This window comes from Mus pahari, chromosome 4 (genome assembly GCF_900095145.1).
Source record: "Mus pahari chromosome 4, PAHARI_EIJ_v1.1, whole genome shotgun sequence".
NCBI lineage: Eukaryota > Metazoa > Chordata > Mammalia > Rodentia > Muridae > Mus > Mus pahari.
The window spans coordinates 82,823,485-82,833,860 of NC_034593.1; the positions used below are offsets into that span (position 1 = coordinate 82,823,485).

The 10,376-nt window shown below is 42.0% G+C and overlaps 1 pseudogene; it reads right to left on the reverse strand.

The window, feature by feature from the left end:
- Window positions 1-6,483: 6,483 nt before the first annotated feature.
- LOC110320834 overlaps window positions 6,484-10,376 on the reverse strand; it is a 5,558-nt pseudogene continuing 1,665 nt past the window's right edge.

Genomic DNA, 10,376 nt, shown 5'->3' on the forward strand with positions numbered 1-10,376 from the left:
TTGTATAATTCCACATGTATGCATACATTATTAGCATGATGAGGTTTTTCATTCACGTTACTAAAGCCTGCATTTTGTTGATATAATCTGAACATTTTATATGTCACTAAAATTCTTTTATGACAATCTTCTACAAATAAGCATGTGACATTCTTTTTTGACAGATGTTTCCTGTATGGTGTGTATCCAACCCAGATTCCATTGGCAATAGCTTAGACCTGTGTGGCAGCTGTGTGAAGAGGTTGTCCAACAAGGTGATGAGTAGTTGCCAAACTGGCAGAGAGAATGACATCATCTGTTCTGTAAGAAATTCTCATGCTGCTGTAGGTTCATATAATTGCTTATTTTAGTGATAAAAGAGTCCAGAACCCAGAGAAGATTCCAAGATTTACTGTAGTTAAGTAGTCTGATCCAGTGTGGGGAAATGGTATCTAAAATGTATAGCTATTGCTAGTATAATTAATAAGTGGATTTGTCTTGAGGTTCTTTGTAACTCTCACCCCTGATATTTTGCAGCTTAATGAATTATTGTTCACTAAATTCAGAGTTGATTATTTGCCTGGGGTAAATCAAATATCCTCACCTTTGTAGTTACTACTTAAGATTTGCCCCTATTTTATTCTTTAGTTTTATCTTTTAGTAATATTTTTATTAATTCTTTGACAATTTGTACAATGGTATAGCTCAGGATTACTGGTAGAGCAAGGTCCCTGGTCACCTACACACATAGTTCTAAGAAAGTGGGATTTTCCATTTTGACAGCTCTTGTTTTTAGGATAAAAATCTCTAACATACACACACACACACACACACACACACACACACACACACACGTATATTTCCTCTTTAATAGCGATTATGACTTGGGTATTCTGTGTCTGCTCATTGGGGTGTGATTGTTATGGAGAAAATAGAATTCAATGGGGATGGGCAATGGATTAAAACGGGAAGAAAAAGAATTAATTTTTTGTTTCTGGGACCAGAAAGTTGTGCTTCTTGGCTAGGCCCCTAACTTTCAACTCAGACTAATCCTACAGAGTCTCTTGAGAATTGAAGTGAAATAGGGGAGGAGACAGCTTTTCTGGTTCTTCCAGAAGACACAGAGGATGCCAAATGAGTGAATCATATTAGTTCCTCTTGCTTAGAGGATCTGGGCCAAGGGAGCCAGTTAAAGGGTAAAATCTCCCCTCAGAAAGTGGGCAGTTTTATCTGAATTGGTGTGCAGGTTTGTAAAAGTAGAGAGTCAGTAAGAAATGAAGGAAGAAGAGAAGAAAGGAGTGTGAGAAAGGGAGAGGAAGAACAAGGAGGAGGGAGAGGAAGAGGAGAGGGAGGATTTCAGATTAATGAGAACCATAGGGCTGCATTGGGAAATTAGTCATCCTTTGACATGGATTATGGTATGAGGTGGGAAGATGGTGAAGGTTCATCAGGAGCACATGTTTTCATTGCCTGCCTTTTGCATTTATTTCTGTCTCTGTTAGAATTCGACCAGTTGTTTCTTTCTGGGGTGATACCAGAGCCATACCATACCTAAGCTCAAGTTTCTGTATCATATTAGCTCTGCTTTAGAGTCATGTCCAGGTTCCTTCCTCACTGAACACCTCTTAGGAATCTAGTCATGAGAACTCTGGTAAACTTGCTGCTTCATTAGGGATCCTGCTTTCTGCTCCTCCATTAGCCCATTTATGAATGGTCCTGGCTCCTTCAGTGTCTCTGATGATCTCATACTTAGCTTAGGAAATGTGTCTCTCTCATGTTCCCCTTAGAGTGTTGATCTCGGTTCTAGAAGAAATAGTTTTTATTTTCTGTTTCTTTCACTAGGAAATAAAATACCCATAGGGCCCTCACTGACTTCAAATCCTCTCTCTCTCTCCTCCTCCTTCTTCTCTCTTTCTTTCTCCTCCTCCCTCCCTCCCTCCTCCCTCATTTCCTCCTGACCTCTTGATCTCCCCATTTTCACAGACCTACAAATCTATTCAGGTAAAATTGCCCACGGCTAAGGGGAGACTTCCCTTCTATTCCCTGAATAATGCTTCAGCTCCCCAATTAAAACTTTTCTGTCTTCAACAGTTGGAGTTAATTTTACCCTAACCCTGTTGATCCTGTTTGATGGGTTGGCACAATGAGTGCAGATTTTACTCTTCTGAGAAGCTCCATTTCTTCCTTGGCAGTGTTGCTTATGCCCAAGGATCTGGCCTCAGTGTCAGAGAAGATAACTCTGACAGATATTAAGGTTGTGTCTCACATCTTTAGCTACCTTAGTTTTTCCAATTAGTTCTCTCTTCTCCGAGAATGGAGAGATGTTTTTTTTCCAACTTCATTGTCCTGAGACTTTTTTGAGACCTGTTTTTGGATGTTACTAATAAACTCTTCAAAACACTCTCCAAAACTTTGGGATTTTATTCTCACAGCTGTCATTATACATTTCTTAAGGTTCTTTGTTTTTCTGATGCAGGTGCTCTGATATCATGTTACAAGCTGTATGTGAAAATCTATAATGCATTTATGGTATGAAAGCTTCAAGTTCAGAATCTTTTATTATCAAGTCGTCAAAATTATCTTAAGTCACACATAGATGTTTCTTTTTTATTCTTAGGGATGATATATCCATAACAGTATATTTTCTGTTCTCTCAGAAAATCCTGAGACTCAAGTTCTAGTTGTCCAGGGAGAATGACTGTTCAGTAATATTTTTTAAATGGTCACTTTGGGGTACTTGGTTAAATTCTCCCTTTGTCTCATATTCTTTCTTTCTATGATTTTGTTCCCAAATAGACTAGCTGCTCATAAGACTTTATGCTGAGCTCTGATTATGAGAATCTGTGTTACAGCATTATGAAACACACACTCCAGTAGGAGGAACAACAGGGCCACCTCTACGTAAATGCAGGGGGCAGTCAAGCTGCAAAGGCATCTCCTGCAGGAGGAACTAACTGGGGACTGCCTGAGAGACCAAAGATTGTTGACACAGACAGTGTCAGTCAATCAGGAACTGTCCTTTAGAAAAGATGCTTTCTATGAACATAGTGGAACCCCTGACCCTGTGGCATGGTGGGGCATCTTTTGTGTATATGCCCAGGGGTATAACTGGGTCTGCAAGTAGAACTATTTCCAGTTTTCTAAGTAACCTTCAAATTGATTTCCAGAGTGGTTGTACTAGTTTGCAATACCACCGGCGATGGAGTCCTGTTCCTCTGTGTTCACATTCTCACCAAAGTGCTATCACCTGAGGTGCTTTTTATCTTAGCCATACTGATTTGTGTAAGTTGGAATCTCAGGATCATTTTCATTTTCATTTCTCTAATGACTAAGGACTTTGAACATTTCTTTAAGTGCTTCTCGGCCATTTAAGACTTCTCTGTTTAGTTCTATACTCTCTCTCTCTCTCTCTCTCTCTCTCTCTCTCTCTCTCTCTCTCTCTCTTTCTCTCTCTCTTTTTGATTGGCTTGTTTGGTTTGGTGGTTAGCTTCTTGAGTTCTTTATATATTTTGGATAGTAGCCATCTATCAGATGTGGGGTTAGTGAAGATTTTTTCCTGTTGGGAGCCAACTCCTAGCAGAAAGTAGCTATCATTTCTGCAGCCATCTTGGGCTATTTACTTACAGGTTGATACTTTTCCACCCTGATGAGAGACTTGTTTTTCTAGCACGTTGTTTTTGCAAGCAGACCACCGCAGCTGAACATACTCTGATACTTGTGGTTAAGTGTCTCCAGCTGCACTCCCGTACTTGTGCTTGTATACCCATAGTTGCCTTTCATTAAATGAGACTTGATCAGATAGCCTGTCTTATCTCCATTCTTCACATGTCTCTTGCCCCTCCACCCTCATTTTCTCGCTTGCAGACTCTGTTGACTAACCCACAGACTGGGTCATTTTACCAATCTGTAGGTTGCCAATTTGTCCCATTGACTACGTTCTTTGCCTTACAGAAGGTTTTCAGTTTCATGAGGTCCATTTATCGATTCTTAATCTTAGACACTGAGTCATTGGAGTTTTGTTTAGGAAATCCACCCACCCCCATGTCATTGCTCTTTCTCATTTTCTCTTCCATTAGACTCAGTGTATCTGATTTTATGTTGTAGTCCTTGATGCACTTGGACTTGAGCTTTGTGCAAGGTAAGAAATATAAATGTATTTTTATATTTCTACATACAGACTGCCAGTTAGACCAGCACCATTTGTTGAAGATGCTTTCTATGTTCATAGAGGTCTTATTTGTGATATCCAGAAGCTAGAAACAACCCAGATGTCCCACCAAAAAATGGGGTTCATTTGCATAATGGATATTACTCAGCTATTAAGAATGAGGACATCATGTGTTTGCAGTCAAATGGATGGAACTAGAAAATATCATACTGAGTGAGGTAATCAGACTCAAAATGACATGTATGGTATGTAGTCACTAATAAGTGTATATTAGCCAAAAAGTACAGAATACCCAGGATACAGAACTCAAGAAGGTCAACAAGCTGAAGGGCCCAAGTGAGGATGCCTCAATCCTACTTGGGAGAGAGAAGAAAGCAATCACTGGGGTAGGGGGCAGAGGGAGGAAGGACCTGGGTGGGAGAGGGGACAGGGAGGCAAAAAAGGGAACATAATTAGGTAGTGGGGATTGGGGAATGGGAGTAAAGCTCTGAGGGCTAGCAGAAAGAATGTAAACAAGCAACCTCAGGAGGTGGGAGGTAGAGGACCCTCTAGAATATACCAGAGTCCTGGGAGGTAAGAGAATCTCAGGACTTAAAGGGAGTGACCTTAGATGAAATTCCCAACAGTAAGAGAGAACTTATAGAGTTTACTTCCAGTAGAAAGACAGGGCATCAAGTGGAAAGATGGGGTTGCCATCCCACAGTCAAAAACTCTGACCCAGAATTGTTCCTGTCTAAAGGAACTACAGGGACAAAAATGGAGAAGAGACTGAGGGAAAGGAGGTCCAGTGACTGGACCAAATTCAGATCCTGCTCAAGGGGCTACTCTAAGGCCTGACACTATGATTACTGATGCTATGGTGTGCTTACAGACAGCAGCTTCACATGGCTTCCCTCTGAGTGGCCCAACAAGCAGATGAAAGAGTCAGATGCAGATACTTACATCCAACTAGTAGAAAAAAGTCGAGGACCTTTGGGGTTGAATTGGGGAAAAGCTGGAAGAAGCTGAGGAGTAGGGCAACCCCATAGGAAGACCAGCAATCTCTACTAAACTGGACCTCTGAGATCTCTCAGACACTGAGCCACCAACCAGGCAACACACACTAGCTGATATAAGTTTTCTGACACATATACAGCAGAGGACTGCCTGGTCTGGCCTCAGAGAGAGAAGATTCACATGACCCTAGAGAGACTTGAGGCCCCACGGAGTGGAGAGGTCTGAAGTGGTGGGGGTAGGTACATCCTCTTGGACATAGGAGACTGGGGGGGGGGAGGAATGGGATGAGGAACTATCAAAGGTCAAACCAGGAGGGGGATAACCACTGGACTGTAAAAAAAAAAAAGAATAATAAAGAAATGAATAAAAATAAATAAATAAATAAAATTTAAAAAGAAAAGATGCTTTCTTGGGACCAGTGAGTCACAGGTGGAGGATATTAAGGAGCTTGTGGTAGTGTTCAGAGTAGCTTGCTGTGGCATTTCTTACCTGCTCCTGGAGTCTGTGCCATTGTTTCTGTGCCACCTCACCCCCAACCCCCAAGGACTAGTAGGTCGGGCAATGGGTGGCCCAGGGCACAGACAGCACACTCTTTCTGAGATCCTAAAAGAAAATGGTTTGGTTTTATTTTGGTTTTGTTTTGTTTAATTTCTCCTCTTATCATGCATTACATCAGGGCTACAGTTTCCTTCCTTCCATTCCCCAACCCTCAGTCTCTCCCACTTCTCTCTCCTCCAGATCCATCCCCCTTTCTGCCTCCCCTTAGAAAAAAAATCTAGGTCTCCCAGGGACATCAAGCACAGCACAAAAAGCTACAGTATGATCAGCTGCATAAATCACATCAAGGCTGAATAAGGCAATCCAGTGAGAGAAAAAGGGTACCATGAGTAGGTAAGGGAATCAGAGACAGCCCTCATACCCACTGTGAAGAAGTTCCCAGAAGAACTCTAAACTACTAGCCATAATATATACAAAGATGACCTAGGTCAGATCCCTACAGGCTCCCTGATCTCTTCAAGTCCCATGAGTCCTGGTGAGTTAATTTTGTGGGCCTTGTTCTCTTGATATCTCTGACCCCTGTTTTGTCTAACCCTTCCTCCCCTTCCTCCCTGAGCTCCACCTAATGTTTGAATGTGGGAGTTTATATCTGCTCCCATCAATTGCTGGATGAAGTCTCTTTGGTCTCTTTGATGATGATTCTGCTAGGCTGTGGCCCCAGAATCCTCTGCAGTCAGAACACATCATTTTAAGGTACATTGTTTTTTTGTTTTTGTCTTTTTGTTTGTTTGTTGTTTTTTAAAGGAAAACACTTTGGAATCAGGTCCTTTACTTCTTTTTTGTACATTAGGCCATGAATTCATATGGAATGGGCTCCAACAGCTCAGGATCTTTTCCATTAGTCCTCACAAAGTGTGCTTCTCTGGGTGGTATAGGCTGGCGCTTCAGCTGAACCCAGGTGCCCTCTCTTTGGCTTCCTTTTTCTTCTGATCATTCTCCTTCACCCTCTTCAGGAAGCTGTTTCTGCTATTTGAGTGCTTGATGTGCTCAATCCGCACATTGATCCTCTTGGCCAGAATCTTGCCCTTTACTTGCTTGTTTACAATGATGCCCACGGCATGCTGGGTGACATTGTAGACTCTTCTGGTTTGCCGTGGTAACACTTATAGGGCATTCCTTTTTGAACAGTGCCTATTCCCGCGATGTCTACAATATCACCCTTCTTGTAGATTCACATGAATGTGGCCAAAGGAACAGTTCCATGTTTCTTAAAAGGCCTAGAGAACATATATCGAGTGCCTCTCCTTTTTCCCTTTGTTCCTCATTTCGGGAGTTATTGGAAGATGGCTGCTCTAGCCCAAGGTATATTGTTACGTTGTAACCCCTGAATTACTAATGCTAACTGAGGATAATTGTCCCTTTTTTTAAAATTTTAAACAATTTTTTATTAGCTATTTTCTTCATTTAATTTTCAAATGCTATCCTGAACCCCCCCCCCCGCCCTGCTCCCCAGCCCACCCACTCCTGCTTCCTGGCCCTGGCATTCCCCTCTATTGGGGCATAGAATCTTTGCAAGACCAAGGACCTCTCTTCCCAATGATGGCTAACTAGGCCATCTTCTGCTGCATATACAGATAGAGACATGAGCTCTGGGGGTACTGGTTAGTTCATATTGTTGTTCCTCCTGTAGGGTTGCAGACTGTTTCAGCTCCTTGGGTACTTTCTCTAGCTCCTCTCTTGGGGGCTCTGTGTTCCATCCAATAGATGACTGTGAGCATCCACTTCTGAATTTGCCAGACACTGACATAGCCTCACAGGAGACAGCTATATCAGGGTCCTGTCAGAAAAATCTTGCTGGCATATGCAATAATGTCTGCGTTTGGTGGCTGATTATGGGATGGATCCTGGGAGGGGCAGTCTCTGGATGGTCTTTCCTTCCATCTCAGCTCCATTCTTTGTCTCTCTAACTCCCTCCATGGGTATTTTGTTTCCCAATCTAAGGAGGAATGAAGTATCCACACTTTGGTCTTTCTTCTTCTTGAGTTTCATGTGTTCTCTATACCACACTACCCTGGTAATAAGGAAAAGATAGATTATAGTTTTAATGTCCTAATTTTGGGGGTTATGAAGACCTGAGTCATGGTAAGCTGATGTAAATGCCTATATATCATCCCAAATAGTGAGTTGGAGGATGGAAGTTTGACTTCCTGCCATCACTTCTTTGGCAGAAGCTATTTTATGTGAATGAAAAGGGATGGCGATGGAGTGATATACAATTGATGAATAAAGGGATGGACTGTTAAAGGCTTTGAGATATCCTTGATGCCTGTGTTTCCTTGCTCTCTCAAGTACAGAAATGATTTAAACTCCAAATTTGATACATCTCCATAACACTGTAGGAATGCATTGGTCCCAGTGGACAGTTGGCCCAGGGATGAAGATCACCTCTGGGCTCCAGAAATAAGTTTTCCTGCCCATAAGTCAGTCTTTTCAAGTCCATACAGCAATGTGAGATGGAGAGACTTGGAAAGTGTTTAAACTACACAGGGCAAGGAGGCCGAGTCACCTAGGGGACTGGGTAGAACAAAACTTCCTTGTCAATCCATAGGGCAGATGTTTCTGTCAAATCAATCATTTAGCAAAAAGGATGGACTATCAACATTCAATGGCTTGAACAACTTGATGGAGCAGGCTGAGTCCAGTGTATACACAGAATGTTCCTGCCTTCATGGGAAGTCAGATCTGAGTCCAGATAGAGTATGTGACATAGAAGTACAGAGCAGTTTGGGGATGACCTGTGCACATTGAGAGCTGAAACTATCAATATAAAAATACCAGAGGAGGTCTAATAATCAAACAATCCAGGATGTCCACTTGGCTCTGGGGAAGTGTGTTGGGTGGGCAAGTATTAAACATAATTCAGAAAATGAACAGGGAACAAAGGAAGAGCAGGAAGGGAAATGTGGAATCAAGTGGAGGTGGATGAATATGTCTGTGGAGGAAGTTGCCTTTGGAGGAAGCTGACTATAGAGGAAGCTGATTAGGAAGGTGGTTGGCACAGTTACCCACAGAAGAGATGCCTAAACAGAGCTAAGGGGGATTCAGCCAGCAGTCTAGTATGAACATACTAGTTCATACATAATTCTTGTATACAGCAGATACTGTAGTTTTTCTTCAACACACATTGATGATATCAAATACAGCCTATGTGCCCCAAAGCCAGCTTCAGCAACCCATGCCAAATTTTGCTGGGTAAAAGAGCCACCTTAGGGCTGGAGAGGTGGCTCAGTGCTTAACAGTACTCTCTATTCTTGCAGAGGATCTATCTGGTTTGGGTTTTGGCACTCACATGGTGTCTCAAAGCCATCTGAAATTCCAGTTTCAGGGGATCTGACACTCTTTTGTGATATCCTTCAGCACCAGGCACTCATGTGGTACATGTACATGCATGTAGTCAGGCACTCATACACCATATATGTTCAATAAAACAGATAAACTCAAAAATAGTGTTGAAAGGCCCAAATTAACAGTGGGAAGTAGAAAACAATTTATTCTGTGTGTTCATACAAGACACCCACTGTCCCAAGTCTATCTGCCTTAAGTAATATTAAAGTTTAAATATCTGGCCACAGACATGTCATCTCAGCAGGCTGGTAAAAGTGTGTCCCTCATTGTCTGGGCTGTAATCTCATCCTGGAAAGTGCTAAGTTTTTAGAACCATGTGAAATATCTTTCTGGAGAGACAAGTCATCCCTCTGGCCAGGGCCTTTTCTTTTTCTCAGCATGAGATTCTTGGTGAAACTTCCACATGTTTGGGGTAAATTTTTTAATAGACTGGTAGACAGATTGAAAGACACAAATGAACCTTTACAATATTTTGTTTGTTTCTGTCAGGCTTGTCACCTGAGGACTTGGGGCCTTTCTAACAGCACTAATGTGACAGTGAGAAGACCAAGATGCAGTCATGAAAAGAGGAAATTGAGCACTCATGTCTTTATCTGCATAAAGAGCAGTCAACAAATCATGATGTGAACCTGTGGTTCTTTGGCCCTTCATCAAAACTCAGCAACTTCCCTCTACTGTTGACACAGGGAATGGCAGCCTCTCACAGTAGGAAAGGAGCTCTGTGTGTGGCAGTGGGGTAGGAGGTGGGGAGGATAGTTCTGTTCCTGCCCAGTGCCCTGTAATCTTGGGATTCCAGTTTCAAAAATCAGAGAGTCAAACTAGAGTAGTTGTGAACTAAATATAGTAAGGAAGTAATTTCTTTTTTCAGTCAGAAGGGATGGTTTATTGAATGCACACCCACCCTAATACTGAGCAATCAGGACCACAACTCAGAATTCGGAGGCTGAGCTGTAGCCACAAACATTTTCCTCTGTCAGCTTATGAGGGAAAGAAATGTAAAGACCATAATGAGCTCATATTCAGATGCAGGAAGTGTTGGATCTTATGCAAAGCTTTGTGGAATTTCTTTTTTTTTTCTTTTACAGTTTCACTCACTAAATATATTTCATTCAGTATTATTTTCCATGGCTACATGATATTACATTATTTAGCTACATATTAATTTTTAATTTTTTTTATTATTTTCTTTTTTACATTTCAAATGCTATCCTGAAAGTTCCCTATACCCCCCACCCGCACTCCCCTACCCACCCACTCCCACTACTTGGCCAAGGCGTTCCCTTGTGCTGGGTCATATAAAGTTTGCAAGACCAAGGGGCCTCTCTTCCCA